Genomic DNA, 14,395 nt, shown 5'->3' with positions numbered 1-14,395 from the left:
TTGCATCTGAGAGTTCTTGTCCTGCTCCCAAGCACTGTCCATAACTACAGAAAATTCAGTCCCCCAGGCTGAGTTTGGAACATCTGGAACAGATACCCACAAACTTATGGCCTACTACCCCCTTTTAGAAGAAAAATCCCGGGGCGGAGAGATAGCATGGAGGTAAGGCGTTTGCCTTTCATGCAGGAGGTCATCGGTTCGAATCCCGGCGTCCCATATGGTCCCCGTGCCTGCCAGGAACAATTTCTGAGCCTGGAGCCAGGAATAATCTCTGAGCACTGCCAGGTGTGACCCAAAAACCACAAAAAAAAAAAAAAAGAAAAATCCCTCAGCGACCCCTGGGAATCTCTTTTTTTTTTTTTTTTTTTTTTGGTTTTTGGGCCACACCCGGTAATGCTCAGGGGTTACTCCTGGCTTGGGGGACCATATGGGATGCCGGGGGATAGAACTGCGGTCCGTCCAAGGCTAGCGCAGGCAAGGCAGGCACCTTACCTTTAGCGCCACCGCCCGGCTAAAGAGTACAAGCAAAGAGCCGGAGAGATAACACAGCGGTAGGGCATTTGCACGGAGCTGATCTAGGACCAATGGTGGTTCAAATCCCAGCATCCCATATGGTTCCCCATGCCTGCAGAGACTGGAGTAATCCCTGAGCGCTGCAGGGTATAAAGGGGGGTGGAGTACAAGCAGAAAGTGCCCCATTGTAATGAAGATTGCTATTGTCCATCCTACCATTTAACTTCACTCCACACCCCAGGCAGTCTCACCCTCTTCAGGAATCTGCTCTATTTTTGTTTGGTTAGTTTTGTTTTTTGGGCCACACCCGGCCGTGCTAGGACTTATTCTTGGCACTGTGCTCAGGATGCCAGGGATTGAACCTGGGTTGGACATGTGCCAGGCAAGCTCCTTACCTACTGTGTTGTGTTCTAAAGGAAATCCAAAAGACTGACCAGAAGGGGCGAAAGTGATAGCACATTGGTAAACCCATCACAGGATGAACCCTGGTCCGAATCCCGGCATCCCATATGGTCCCCAGAGCCTGCCATGAGCAACTTCTGAGCCCAGAGCCAGGAGTAACTTCTGAGCACCACCGGGTGTGACCCAAACATCAAAAGCAACAACAAAACAAAGACTGACCAGAAGTGTGTGGATGGGATTTCCAAGAGCTCCAGAACGTCTCTGTCTAGGGTTGCCCAGATCCCTGATGCAGAGTAGGAAGGAAGCCAGCCCTCACCCAGGAGGCAAAGGTAGCAGGCCCTGCCCTGCCCTGTCTTTCCGCTCCTGGCAGCCCAGATGCCACTGCCCTGGCCCGGCTGCACTCCCAGGAGCGCCCTCTCCTGGTGGAGCTGGAACTGACCCATGTCCACGCTCTGTCTGGCTCTTGCCCATCAGTGCAGTAAGTTAAAGCACTGGCCCCGACGGGATGTCAGAGGACCTCCTCTGGCCCAACAGTCTCCCAGGGCACAGCTGTGGCCAGCACCAAGCCCTTCTCCCTTTCCCACCCTTCTGCTCTCGAGACCGTGGTGCCTCACAGTGGGCTGGAGTCCCTGCACTTTCCCCAACGCAGCAGGTGGGAAGACAGTCATCTCTCTGCACTTCTATTCTGCTTCTCCATGTCAGTCCACATTACCCCTACCCCTCCTCTTGGCCTTCATAGTCAGGAGTAGTGGCTTCTACAAGCAGGAGAGCCAAGCGGGCTGGGAGGGTGCAAGTGCCATCATGCCAGGACTGGGCCTGGCACAGGATTCCTGGTCTGAGTTGAATGTTCTGGAACCGGAGACGTGGAAGGGTGGTAGAGCACCTGGCTGTAGGCATAAGGCCCTGGGTTCAATCCCTGGCACCCAACAAACAGGACACGTTCTTACACCTGACTGTTTTAAGGTGCTGGGGAGCCAGATGCAGTTCTGGGAACTGAACTCAGGTGGGCTGTGTGCAAAGAAAGTGCCTTAACTCCTGTCCTCTGTCATGGCTCTCTGAGCTTTTGGCTCCTCCCCTACCCCTGGGCCTGGATATTTGCACATGTGACACATGTGAGGGAATACATGTTGCCTCTTTGGCAAACAGGCAGACCCAGGCGGGGGCTGCTAACAACCCGGCTGTGCCCAAGACTTCAGACTTACAACTGCTCCTTCCCAAACAGAGGCCTCCATTAACCGGCCTTAGGGTGGCCAGTACCTGGTCAGACCCCAAGCTCCCCTCAGAACAAGGCAGATGTTATTGTCTCAGTGCCCGGTGAGGGTGGGGAGAGAGTCCAGAGACAATCCCAGGACTTGGCTCTCCCCCAGGCCACCAACCTTCTCGTCCCTGCCCCGCTTTACTGCTGGGGCCCCCTGAGCTCTGCTGCAGTACTTTTCCTCTGGCACAGCCGGGGAGGTGGGTGTCACCCTCTTTCCTGGCAGGAAGGGGAGGATGCCACTCTGCCCTGTGTGTGAGTGAGCAGGGCCCCTGACACCGGGACATCAGAGCTGGGCGAGCGGCTGCCGTCCCTGGCGGGGCTTTCATCAGGCAGAGATCGAGTGGAGTCAGCGCTTTGCTGAATGCTCAGTTTTCACTCACGAACCGCCCGCCCTGGCCCCGGGCTGCTGTCAGGAAGGGACTGGAGCCAGCATCCTGTCCTAGAGTGACATTTCAGGTCAGACCAGGAGGGGCCCTGGCCAAGCCCACCCCGGCTAATGACAGCACTTGACAGGGGGATAAACACCAGAGCCATGGTGTATGCCCAGGGCCATGCACACACCTCTGTTTTATCTCGGGGTTCCCCTTCCTGGGCAGGATGCAGGATGCAGGGTGCTAGCAGGGAGGATGCAGAGGGAGTAGCGGGTCGCATCAGCTGGGGATTAAAGAGAGGCCGCCTCTGGAGCTGCCAGCCTTGTGCCCTCCTGAGAAGCCCAAGGAGCTTAGTTCTCTCAGATGTAGGAGGTAGTGGGAGGTTCAAGCTCCGGAAAGGCACCCCATCAGTGGGAGGGGCACATGCCAGCACATCCTTTACAGCCCTGACATCCTGGCCAGGACCTCCTCAGGCAGACAACACTTTAGTTTATCTTGTTTTGGGCTACATCTGAGGATGCTCTTGGGATTACTCCTGGCTCTGCACTAAGGAATCACTCCTGGCAGTGTTTGGGGACCATATCGGATGCCCGGAAATTGAACGCGGGTCAGCTGCATGCGAGGCAAATACCCTACCTGCTGCATTAGTGTGCTGGCTCAGTCACAGACTACTCCAGGGTGAGCTCGGTCCCTGAAGGATCACCGATGCCTTCTCACTGCTCCAGCCTTTCCCAAGACCACCCCTTTTAATAGGGTGCACTCAAAAGCCTGACCCTCCTCTCTAAGCCTGCTGTCCCCACAGCCCTGGTGTCCACTCCTGATAGACAAATGTTTAGACAGACAATGGATAGAGGACATCTCAGGCTCTTCCTCATCTCTGGGGCACTCTGACCAAAGACACCAGCAGAGCCATACTAAGAGGGCTGGAAGGTTTATAGAGAAGGCTGCCTGGGCACTAAAAACACAGAGAGGGTGCAGAGGCTCTGAGTGAAACTCATAAGGCGTAGGGAGGATCTCATGGGTCAGCTGTGCTGAGGTCCACCCAGAGGGTCCCCTCCACAAGATTCTTCCCGGAAGGGGCACTCTCCCACTGCCATCTTAGATTACCTTCAATGCCATGCCCTTGGAAGTGCTCAGAAAGTGGTTTCGGGGGGCCGGAGAGATAGTCTAAGGGTAGGGTTTTGCCTTGCATGCAGGAGGTCGGTGATTTGAATCCCGGCATCCCATAGGGTCCCCCAAGTCCCCCAGGAGTGATTTCCAAGTGTAGAGCCAGGAGTAACCCCTGAGAGCTAACGGGTGTGACCCCAAAAACAAAAAAACATAAAAGAAAGTGGTTGTGGGGGACACAGCAATAGCACAGTGGGTAGAGCCTTGCATGCCGTCTACCCGAGAAGTACCTGGGTTCGATCCTCGGCATTGTATGATCCCTCTAGCCTGCCAGGAGTGACTTTGAGTGCAGATCCAGGAGTAACCCCTGAGCGCCGCTCTGGGTGTGACCCAAAACCCAAAAAAGAAAGTGGTGAGGAGTGGCCTGTGCTCAGGGAGAGCTATACTCCACCGATCCCACTGTCCTCCCACAGTGGCCCCCAGGGACTGGATACATCCATTCTGCGGGTGCAGCCCAAGTTAGCATTCATTTCAGGGTGCTCAGAGCTGGGGGAAACTGCCCAGGGCAGAGTGGGTCAGAATCTATTCATTCATTTGGGGCTGAAGTAGAGTTGGTAGAGTGCTTGCTTTGTATGCAGCCAACCCGGGTTCCATCTCTAGCAACCCATATGAAGCTCAAATTCTCTCAAGGCTGGAGGGTGTCACAAACTGGATAGGACTAGGGGCCTGGAGGAATGACCTTGTGCTTTAGAGCATTTTTCTTGCATTTGGTCCCAAGTTCAAATCCCTGGTGTTGCCGCTGCCCTGAGTGCAGTCCTGGCACTGTGACTCTAGTGGCACAGGCGCTTTTTACGTGTGTGTAAGCAACACGACTTCCCTAGCAGCAACTGTAATGGCTGTAAGCTGGAGAACACAGCCAGGCGTGTGCCATCCCTGGGCACTGTAACAAAGACAACAGAGAGAGAAGGATGGAGGGCCGGAGAGATAGCATGGAGGTAAGGCGTTTGCCTTTCATGCAGAAGGTCATCGGTTCGAATCCCGGCGTCCCATATGGTCCCCCGTGCCTGCCAGGAGCAATTTCTGAGCATGGAGCCAGGAGTAACCCCTGAGCACTGCCGGGTGTGACCCAAAAAGCCACAAAAAAAAAAAAAAATTGTGTTTGGGAGCCGAAGTGATAGCACAGCACTAGGGCTTTTGCCTTGCATGCAACCAACATGGGACAGACCCGGTTCAATTCCCAACAGCTCATATGGCCCCCCAAGCCTGCCAGGAGCGATTTCTGAGCACAGAGCCAGGAGTTATCCCTGAGCGCCGTCAGGTATGCTCCCCACAAAAAATGGGAACTGTAGAGAGCTTAGGACAAACAGGTGGCTTATTTCACATGCGGCCGATCCAGGGTGTCATATGGTCCCCCCAAGCACCAGGAGTGATTCTTGAGCACAGAAGCAAGTGTAAGAGCTAAGAACATCCGAATGTTCCCCCCACAAAGAAAAATAATTGGGTCTCACTATAGTGCTAAGAACTTGGGAGATTGGGCTTCCCAAGAGATTGGGAGGAGTTGGAGGGAGATAGAGTGGGCACAGTCTTTGCATACTGGAAATCCAGTGACCCCCAGCACCACAAGGTCTCCTGGGCACTCCTGGAAACGACCTCTGAGCTCAGAGCTGGGTAATCTCTGAACATTGCCAGATTTGGTCTCCAAATCCAAAAATAAATTAATAAAATACCCTCATCATTTCTTCCTTCCTCTTTCCTTCCTTCCTTCCTTCCTTCCTTCCTTCCTTCCTTCCTTCCTTCCTTCCTTCCTTCCTTCCTTCCTTCCTTCCTTCCTTCCTTCCTTCCTTCCTTCCTTTTTCTTTATTTTGGGGTGTCACAAAGGCGAATCTCAGGGGTTATTCCTGGCTTTGTGCTCAGAAATTGCTCCTCGCTTGGGAGGCCACATGGGATGTCAGGGATCGAACCCAGGGCCGTCCTGGGTCCGTGTGCAAGGCAAAAACCCTACCACTGTGCTATCTCTCCAGCCCCATCTTTCTTTCTCTTCAACTCAGTGGTGCTCAGAGGCTCTTCTTGGTTCTGAGCTCAGGAACGAACTTTGGCCATGCTCAAGAGACTATATGTGGTGTCAGGGATCCAACCAGGATTGCAGGCCGTCACAGCCACATGCAAGGCAAGACAAATAAAGACAATGATCTCTCACCCAGTCCCCCTTTTTTTTTTTTTCCGGTTTTGGAAGGGGAGGAGTACCTCATGGTGCTCAGGGACCATATGTGGTGCTAGGATCAAACTGGGGTAACTTGAATGTAAGGTAAGAGCCTTATCTGCTGAGTTTTCATTCCAGAGCCTCAAAAATATCTTCTTTGTCTAGTTTTGTTTTGCAGGGTCACCATACCTGGTGGTGCTCAAGGACTATTCTGACTCTGAACTCAGAGTTCACTCTTTTGTTGTTGTTGTTGTTGTTCGTTTTTTGTTTGTTTGTTTTTGTTTATGTTTTTGGGTCACACTCGGCTGTGCTCAGGAATTCCTCCTTGCTCTATGCTCAGACATCACTCCTGGCCGGCTTGGGGGACCCTATGGGATGCCAGGATTTTAACCACCGTCCTTCTGCATGTGAGGCAAATGCCTGACCTCCATGCTATTTCTCTAGCCCAGGGTTCATTCTTGGTGGTGCTGAGGATGAAACCTAGGTCTATCACGTGCAGGACAAGTGCCTTCCCTGCTAACCCCTCATACCCCAATCAGTAAAATGTCTTTTTTTGGATTTTTGGGGGCCATACCTAGCAATGCACAGAGGTTACTCCTGGCTCTGAACTTAGAAATCGCCCCTGGCAGGCTTGGGGGACCATATGGATGTCCGGAATTGAACCTGGGTCTGTCCCAGGTAGACTGAGTACAAGGCAAATGCCCTACTGCTGTGATATCACTCTGGTCCCTAAAATATCTTTTTTGAAAAACAAAAAAGGGGTTGGGACAGGAGAAATAACATGGAGGTAGGGTGTTTGCCTTGCATGCAGAAGGTCATTGGTTTGAACCTCAGCATCCCATATGGACCCCCGAGCCTGCCAGGAGTGATTTCTGAGCAGAGAGCCAGGAGTAACTCCTGAGCGCTGCCAGGTGTGATCCAAAAATCAAAAGAAGGGTGAAGGGATGAAGCAATAACACAGCAGGGAGGGCATTTGCTTTGCAGGTAGCTCACCTGGGTTTGATCTCCGACATCCCATATATGGTCCCTCAGCTCTACCAGGAATGACCCCTGAGCACAGATAAACAATGTAAACTACACTGGGAGAGCCAGGTCAGGTCAGGGTGGGGTCCAGAGGGTACTGCAAGGCAACCCAAGCACCAAGTACTGACTCCTGTCAGGAGTAACTCCTGAGCCTGCCAGATATGGGTAAAAACAAACAAACAAAAATGCATTAATAAACGGGCATCAGGCCTGGGCCTTGAGGCTGGTGGAAGAGTCTCTGGATGCTCCTGATGCCCTGTCCTCGGTGGTCCAATGAGTGGCATTAGCCTCTTTCCTCTGGATTGGGGATCTGAGGACCCTGTGGGTGTAGCTGCTCCTCATCTTTAGGAACACCCACACAGCAGAGCCAGGAGTCCAGGCCTGGGCTATGTGGCGACAGTCCCACCGACACAACCCTGACCCCCAGTTGCACTAGACAGAATTAGGGAACAGGGGCTTGGTCACTGAGGCCCTCTGGTAGATTTATGACCTCGCTGAACCTGGCTCTAGGAGTGTTGAGACTCGAACCTGGGTCTCCCCTATATAAGTATGAGCTCCCGGGGCCGGTGAGGTGGCGCTAGAGGTAAGGTGCCTGCCTTGCAAGCGCTAGCCAAGGAAGGACCGAGGTTTGATCCCCTGGTGTCCCATATGGTCCCCCCAAGCCAGGGGTGATTTCTGAGTGCTTAGCTAGGAGTATCCCCTGAGCATCAACGAGTGTGGCCCGAAAAACCAAAAAAAAAAAAAAAGTATGAGCTCCCACCCTCTAAGGTAACTCCTACCTTGTCACCTCTTTGAAGGGAATTTCTTTCCTGAGTGTTGCCAGTGTGAAGTAGAGATGAGCCTTCAGTGCTCGGTGAGTGAGTGGGTGCTGGGCCCAGAACCGAATCCAGCTCTGTTGCCATTGTCACAGCAACAGCCCAGAAACTGGGGACAGCTTGGTGAAGGAGGAGAGTCAGGAGGGTGTGGGGAACCGGGGAAAGAACGGGGTGTGGTGGGCCGGGGAGACAGTATAGGGTTTAAGGCTGATTTAGGTGCAATCTCTGGCACCTCATATGATCCCCAAGGCCTGCCAGGAGTGACCTAGGAGCACTGTGTGTCGTAGGAGGGGGTGCTGTGTGTCTGTGCAAGAGGTTGGGGACAGTCCCTCACCCTCACTGGCAAATCTTTGCCACTGAGGGCTTGCCTTGAGCTGCCTCTGAGCTGAGATTATGGACACAGCAGCAAGCAGGGCAGGGCAGAGCAGGCCACTGCGGGAACTTCAGTGGATTGACTCAAGCAAGGAGAGACCAGTTCAGGGAAGAGATAAGGAAATGCAGGAGGGGGAGGCATGGGGTATGTGAGGGAGGACCTAGCGGAGGAGGTGGCAGTGATCTTAGTTTGAGGGGCGAAGAAGACTGAATGAGCGGCTGAGGGAGGGGACAGGAGTCTGAGGTTTGCAGAGCTCCACTCTGGGGACCTGGGATTGGGAAACAGATGCTGGGCCTCTTGGGAGATGAAGGCCTCTAAAGGTCTGACTTGATAGGATAGTTCTGGGGGCCGAGTAAGAAAGGGGGCAGGGAATTTTGTGGAGGTGGGGAGCTCTGTTTGGAGACTTCTGGGTAATCTGGAGGAAGATGGTGACTTGGAGTCCATGAATGCCATGGAAATGTGGAGGAGTAGACAGACTGAGGGGTTTGTGTGGGGTGCATACATCAGCACAGGGATAGAGAAAATGAAGAGCTGGGGGGAAGAGGGATCAAAAGGGGAGGAGCTGAGGCTTGGGACCTCCCTTCACCAGGCCCTGAGGAAGAGGAAGGGGTGTGTGGTGGGGACAGATCTGAGCTGGAGGCTGCAGAACCAGAAGCTACAATGTGAGGTTCCTAGGGGAGCCCCCTCATGCTCTGGGGCAGGGGTGGCAAACATGGCTCTCGAGCCACATGTGGCTCCCGGCCAAAATGAATGCGGCTCTTTGCCTCTTCTCATATTTTGGTGTACTGTGGCTCTTTGCCAAGTTTGGATTTTGTTCTGCTGCTTCTGAGGAGGGACCTCTGAGGAGAGATCGTCAAGCGTGTAGTCCCGTCTCCCATCCCTCGGAAACAACTGCATGGGCCAGCGAGTGGGGGGACCCGTGTGTCACACATTGGGTCACATCTGGCCGTGAGTTCTGAGTGTGGAGGATGCAGCCCTCACCATCACTGCAGGATTTTGACCCTCACTCAAATGGCAAAATGCAATATGTGTTGAATATATTATTGTTAAAATTAGATGCTTTTGTGTGAGTGTTTGTCTGTTTTGGCAGGTGTGGCTCTCTGACTCTCACAGTTTAAAAATCTGGCTCTTTGCGGGCCTGGAGAGATAGCACAGCGGCGTTTGCCTCGCAAGCAGCCGATCCAGGACCAAAGGTGGTTGGTTCGAATCCCGGTGTCCCATATGGTCCCCCGTGCCTGCCAGGAGCTATTTCTGAGCAGACAGCCAGGAGTAACCCCTGAGCACCGCCGGGTGTGACCCAAAAAATTAAAAAATTAAAAAAAAATTTGGCTCTTTGTGTCGAATTTGTTTGCCACCCCTGCTCTGGGAGTGCCAATGTGAAATCCCACCTCGTAATTCCTGTACCTGCGGTTAGGTTCTGCTCTTAGCTGGACCTATGAGGCTTCACAGTGGGCTTTGGGACTGGTGGGGGCTAGAAATAGCGCCCCTTAACCCTCCTTTCCCCTCTTTGGAAGGTGAGGTGCTGGTGTGAGAGTGCTGGTGTCCAGAACAGCGGTTTGAGGGCTCAGCCTAGAGATGCTAGGGACTGATTCCCCATGTCTTGGGGACCAATTCAGGAGCCCCAGCACAAGCAACAGGGACCCCTTTTCCTGTGGAGAAATACAGGGGAGTCCCCAACCCTGTCATCCTTGAGTCTCAGCCTCGAAGAATAGATCCAGGGGTGGCCTGTGGATTTAGCAGGAAGCCCAAGGTCAACAGTCCCCTCCTTGACCCCCAGAATCTCGAAAGGCGTGTTCAACCAGGAAAGCAATAGGGGGAAGATATGGTGGTGGTTTCTTTTGCTGTTTGTTTCAGGGCCACATCCAGCTATACTAAGGGGTTCCTCCTGGCTCTGAGCTCAGGAATCAATCACTTCTGGTGGGCCCAGGGGGATTCTACGGAATGCCCGGGAGCTAACCCAGGTAAGCTCTGTGCAAAGTAAACTCCCTATTTCATGCTATCTCTCTGTTCCAAAAAGGGAAAAAAAAATTTTTTTTTTTCGTTTTTGTGTCATACCCAGCAACGCTCAGGGGTTACTCTTCGCTCCTGGTAGGCTCAGGGGACCCTATGGGATGCTGGGATGAATTCAAACCACCGTCCTTCTACATGCAAGGCAAACACCTCACCTTCATGCTATCTCTCTGGCCCCAAAAAGGGAATATTTTTTTTTTTTGTTATTTTTTTTGGGCCACACCCGGTAACGCTCAGGTGTTACTCCTGGCTATGCGCTCAGAAGTTGCTCCTGGCTTGGGGGACCATATGGGACACCGGGGGATCGAACCGCAGTCCGTCCAAGGCTAGCGCAGGCAAGGCAGGCACCTTACCTTTAGCGCCACCACCCGGCCCCAAAAAGGGAATATTTTAAGGAACTGTCTACACTCTTGGGACCCTACTGCATTGCTAGAGAGAAGCTGAGGATTCTGCAGTCCTAGACAGGCCACTTGCCCAGACCCCTCTGTCTGCTCCTGTCCTGGGTGCCCCCTGCCCTGGGCTAAACCCACACCCCTGGCCAATGGGATCCTTGAACACTTTCCAGGGGGAGCAGGGCTGTGGCCTGCACCTGTGACACTTGTAGCCTCGAACTCTCCTTATCGGTGTTTGTTTGGACCTTTGGGAACAGGTGAGGTACTCACTCCTTATCGGGGCTCCCCTTCCCAGATTATACACTCTCTGGCCTTTGATAACACCCCCACCCCACCCCCTGCCCCACCTTCCAGTCCCCAAACCCCAGCACTTCCCACTCCCCCCTTAAGGTGAGTCCAGCCTCAGTAGGAACCGGCCCTCCTTGAAGCCTGTCTGCCCCTGCTCCCGCCCCCCCCCCATGCTCTCTTGTGCCAGCCCAGTAGTACATTTCAGCTGCATCTGAGAGAGGCCAGCAATAGGGCTCCAGGAAGAATCAGGCCTAGACAGGGAGGGGGTGCGGGAGGGATCCAGCCCTCCCCCACCCCCCACCCCCGCCAAGTCAATCAAGTCTCTCAGGGGTGATCACAGGTGGTTGTGTCCGAGATGTGTGCTGGAGTCACAACCCAACCTTGCTTGCATCCGGGCACTCGTCACAGTCACACAGAGGCAGGACCTCAGCCTTTCCTGTCTGAGGGGCAGCCATGGTGCTGAGGGGAAAGGGACAGGAAGAGGAGAGAACTCACCCTGCTCCTGGGAGGGGAGCCACACAGGCATGGGGGCCGGGGATGGGCCTGAGAATGTGCACATGTACATAGTATATGCTTGTGTGTGTGTGTGTGTGTGTGTGTGTGTATCCAGCACACATACATGATGGCCCCCACCATGTTTCTCCTGTGAGGCTTCCACCCCCCACAGATTGGTGGAGCCACATGCGCACTTCCTCCTTTGCCCTGGGGTTGTTCCAGGCCTTCCCCCCAGGACCCAAAGGGTCCCAAGAGCAAAGGGCACCTGGGCTTTGGGCTCCTACTACAGCCTGAGGGGAATGAGTTGAATTAGGGAGGGGGTCGTAACGTGCTCTCATCTCCTCGAAGCCTGTCGCACCCCCAGTGTCCCACACTAGAACACCTTGTATTAATGAGCTTACACACTATGTGTGTCCCACCCCACTCCCTTAGGCTAAGTGTCTGACTGCCCCCTCTTCTGCGCTAGGTCACAGGTACTGTCCTGCCTCCAACAAGTCCCAGTCTGAGGGACACAGCCCTGTCTTTGGGGAGCCCCATTCTGATGGGACACCCAAGTCCTGCAGATGGCCTCAGGCAGGGTAGCTGGCCAGAGGGAAGATGGACCTGGCTCCCTACCTGCTGACTGCTGGACCACCCCGGGGGCCATTGTCTACTTTAGAATTGGGTCAGAGGTTTTGGGTTTGTTGTATTTTTTTTTGGGTGGGGGAGTTTGGGTCACACCCAGCAGCACTCAGGGATTACTCCTGGCTCTACACTCAGAAACCACTCCTGGCAGGCTAGGGGGACCATATGGGATGCTGGGATTTGAACCACTGTCCTTCTGCATGTAAGACAAACAGCCTACCTCCATGCTATCTCTCTGGCCCCTGAGTCAGAGGGTTTTTTTTTGTTGTTGTTGTTGTTGTTTTTTGTTTTTGGCCACACCTGGTTACACTCAGGAATTACTCCTGGCTATGAGCTCAGAAATTGCTCCTGGCTTGGGGAACCATATGGGACATCAGGTATCAAACAGCGAGTGGTCTGTCCTATGCTAGCGCCTGCAAGGCAGACAGATCTCTGTGCCACTTCTCCGGCCTCCTGGGTCAGAGTTTTATAGTGTCTGTCCAGACCTTGTCCTGAGTAACACCACCTTCAAAAGTGCTCACTTTGAACCTTCTTTATTTTTTTTTCACTTTGAATCTCCGTCCCTTCCTTCTTCATCCCTCCCTCCCTCCCTCCCTCCCTCCCCTCCCTCCCTCCCTCCCTCCCTCCCTCCCCCCCCCTCCCTCCCTCCTTCCCTCCCTCCTCCCCCCTCCCTTCCTTCCTTCCTTCCTTCCTTCCTTCCTTCCTTCCTTCCTTCCTTCCTTCCTTCCTTCCTTCCTTCCTTCCTTCCTTCCTTCCTTCCTCCTTCCTTCCTTCCTTCCTTCCTTCCTCCCTCCCTCCCTTCCTCCCTTCCTCTCTCCCTCCCTCTTTCTCACACCCAGCAGTGCTTGAGGCTTACTCCTAGCTCTGTGCTCAAGGATCAGTCCTAGCAGGGCTCAGGAACCATATGGCATGCCAGAGATTGAACCAGGGTAAGGTGCATGCAAAGCAAACGCCTACCTCAATATTGAGGTCGACTGTATGCAAGGCAAACATTCTACCTGCCATTCTAGCTCTCACGTACCCCAGGGTGGACTGGCTGCCTTTATCTTAGGAGCCCTGGCAGGGGTCGATTCTAATCACCTTTCTCAGGAGCAGTATGATTCCGCAGGTCTTGTATCTGCCCACCCCCGCCATTCCTCCCTCAGTAGCATCCACTTGCCCTGCGAAGCCCTCAGAACCTCACCTTCCTCACTCCTCCTCCTTCAGATAGGTGTGGGGGAAATGGAGAGGCTGGATGGACAAGGAACCACTTAGAAGCCTCCAATCTCAGGTTGTCTGATTTGCTAAAGCCCCAGAGGAGAGCCAAACCTATTGCTCCCCTGCTAAAAAGACCAGGAACTACCTTTCTCCAGCACTTTCTCCAGCAGCAGGTGGGCTGAAAGGGTGGGACCTGCCACTTCCTTCCCAGCTCGGTGACCTTGGCCCAGTCACTCGGCTTCAGGCCTGGTCCTGCCTGGTTTGAGAGGGGGAGGCCGTGTCTGCCTGGGAAGCAGCAAGGAGATGAACAGGACATGAACGTGGAGAGGTTGGTTGGCCCCAGCACACGGGTGCTGAGTGCTCCCTGAGTGCTGCTTCTATTCCCGGTGGTGGGCACCAGGCCAGCTGAGTCATTTGCTCTCTTCTCCACCACAGCCCTGGGTGCATGCCACGTCACCCCGCACTTGCTCCCTCTGTTCTTGTTTGCTTTTTGTTTTGTTTTGTTTCGCCACACCCAGGGTGCTCAGGGCCTACTCCTGACTGCTCAGAGATCACTCCGGTGATGCTCAGGTAGTGCGAGAGCATCAGCTAGCGTCAACTATGTTTAAATTAAGTGCCTTAACTCTGGTACTATCTCTCTGGGGCCTCTTTTTTGCATGTGACTACTTACTTGTTTTTCTGGGGCTGTAGTTCCTGACAGGCTCATGGAACCCTATGGGATGCTGGGGATTGAACCCAGATCAGATCAGCCATATACAAGGCAAGCGTCCTACCTGATGTACTATCCTCCTGCCCACTTTGTTGTTTTTGCTTTTTGTTTTTTGGGGGCCACACCCAGCAGCGCTCAGGGGTTACTCCTGGCTCTACGCTCAGAAATCGCTCCTGGCAGGCTCAGGGGACCATATGGGATGCTGGGATTAGAACCACCATCCTCTACATGCAAGGCAAACGCCCTACCTCTATGCTATCTCTCCAGCCCGCACTTTCTTATTTCTAATTAGGACTACTCCTAGTGGAGTTCAACTCCTGTTGATTGACCTGGTGGTACAGGCCTGACAGTTCAGTGCTCAGGCCCCCAGATGCAGTGTTGGGGTCCTTTGGGGTCCCAGTTGACTGTGCAGGTGAGGTCATGATGTACTAGAGTGGAACTCAGGGCCTCTCCAGTGCCTCAGCCTTCTCTCTCTTTTGTTTTTCATATTTTGGTTTGTTTGTTTTTTGGGACCACCCTTGGCAATGTTCAGGGGTTACTCTTGTCAGTGCTTAGGGTGCTCAGGGACCAAATTAGGTATGCCATAATAAGGCCAGCACCACCCTACCTGCTGTCTTT

Source organism: Suncus etruscus, chromosome 18, assembly GCF_024139225.1.
Source record: "Suncus etruscus isolate mSunEtr1 chromosome 18, mSunEtr1.pri.cur, whole genome shotgun sequence".
NCBI classification, from domain to species: Eukaryota; Metazoa; Chordata; class Mammalia; order Eulipotyphla; family Soricidae; genus Suncus; species Suncus etruscus.
The sequence above is the reverse complement of the archived record's forward strand: the minus strand, read 5'-3'. Positions refer to the sequence as shown.